A 2,258-nucleotide genomic window follows, 5' to 3' on the forward strand; every position below is an offset into this window, starting at 1 on the left:
TGTTATCTATTGTTCAATAAAAAAACAAACACACACACACAAAATTGTCTTCCTCTTCTCTTTTGAGGGGAGTAGGTGTGGTTGGAGCAAGCACACAGATACACCATTGCCTTCATGCATTTTAATCGCTAAACAAGCCAGCACCGATATATATTTGGTATGTGTGAAAGATAGGAGATGATACAGTGCAGGTAAAAGTCATTCATTCCTGTAAAAACATCATACTGACATGAAATCATTGTGAGTCAAGGTTAATAGCATCCCATATGCCAATCTTTGAAAGACAATTTTTGATAGTTCATGACTAACCATCCGAGTTGAAACCTGAATATTTAGCTTAGCAAACTTCGGTCAACGATAAAGCACATTAGTTACTTGCTTGCAAAATAAATTACCCATCTTAAAATACGAACATGGCTTCAGGTTCATTACTCGTAGTCGCACAACTCCGAGAAACGTAGGTAATGTCTACCTTTAATGAGATCTCGCGTAGCAGAGGGACGCTATTAGAGCCGCACCGCGGTAATGACGTCAAATTAGAAGTCGGGACACTCCATAGTACATCGGAAGGCAGCATACCGTGAAGAGGTTCGGTACGCAAGCTCTCCCCGCGTCGCATTGATTTTAGCCGGGTCGAGTGGGGTGTTTTACATCAGAGGCGAGGGAAACAGCCAGGTTGAAAGGAAGCAAACCCCTTCAAGAAATATGAAGAAAATAATACAGCATTCTTCCCCTCCAATAAGCTCCCAATTCCTGCTCCCTTCCCCTCTCATCTCCTCTTCTTTCCCCTATGTATACACACGAACCACACAAACACACCACCACCACCCCACCACCACCACCAGAAACCCAACCACGACTATCAACACTCTGCCTCGTCATGGCTTATCGGGTCAAGCACTATTAAAGCATCATTATAGAACCACAATCTTGTGGTCTGTGACTTGACAATCTGAATATATGACGGGAGATAGAGTGGGATAAACCTATACACGACTAAATTTGTCATTATCATTTACCCATTGTGGGTGTGGACATATAGAGATATTAGTGACGCCTGTGCGCTTATACAGCAGAAAGTACTTTTGATTTCAAATGTTTTCTTAAGTATTACTAACCACAAATTTTACAAAATAACTGCACCTGGCGCTCTGATTTCATCAGCAATATCTGATATATTATAGCCATCGAAAGCAATAACATTCTTCCTTTGTTAGATGTTGCAGAAAATGTCAGCAAATCAATTTATTTTCCATCAAGAATGTGTCCGATTAAAATCTTAAAACGACATTATGTACGCTGTAAGGACGACGCGGTGCATAATCAATCTACCAATTACTGTCTCGCCTTGACCTAATTCATTACGAACGCAACTCCCATTATGCCACTTGTCACTGTTTGACAGAGCTAAGAAATGTCCTACGAGAGGAACGGGCGCCGGATGTTCCGTAGCTGCCGAGAGATGGTTTAAGATTGTAAATGTTAATTAGAATCGGTGTCGGGTGTCCGGCATCAGTTGTAAATTAACAATCTGACTTTAACATGATGAGTCATGGGTGGGGAAAGCGGTTTCCTAGGGATCTTCCGTATTTCTGTCTCTCTTCAAGTCGCTTCAGTTTGGTTTCTCCTCCGATGAGAAAAGAGGGATGAAGCAGCGGGAGCAGGATGGTGGGATGTTTTGCATAGATGAAAACCTCTCTCTATCCAGCAGCACCTCACCCAAGCAAGGGGTATGGAAAATGTGAGAGAACAAAAACTGGGACTGAATAGAAGACATAAACATGTCTTGGGAAGAGATGCGAAGAGATTTCGGGGAAGAGACACGACGGCGTCAAGCTAAGCTATCGTGTTTGAGATGAAGAACGAACCGACTAATGAGGATGGTTAGGAAGAGAAATGATAAATAATCTACAAAGATATATAGGAAAAGAAAAACTCGAGTAAAATTCGTCTGCATGTGGTACAACAATGTGAAAGACACGAAAAATTAAAATAAAAGGTAACAGACTGTCAACACGGTAACTGTGCCTGAAGAAAAAAAGGTTTTATTTGAAAGCCCAAAGACCTTGCGGGTGACAATGCCCTTTTACACCTAGTAGAAGGCAATAAGAAGTGCTAAACCAATTAGCCACAAAACAACAATATCAGGCAATACTCCCCGATGAACAGAATCGTTATAATTCAAACTGAGAGGATGAATTAGAAAATTGACCGATGCTTGGAAAACAGATGAAACTATTCTGATATTATACAAAGCA

This window comes from Diadema antillarum, unplaced genomic scaffold (assembly GCF_040938485.1).
Source record: "Diadema antillarum isolate AM-2024a unplaced genomic scaffold, OU_Dant_1.0 seq00000156_RagTag, whole genome shotgun sequence".
Lineage (NCBI taxonomy): Eukaryota > Metazoa > Echinodermata > Echinoidea > Diadematoida > Diadematidae > Diadema > Diadema antillarum.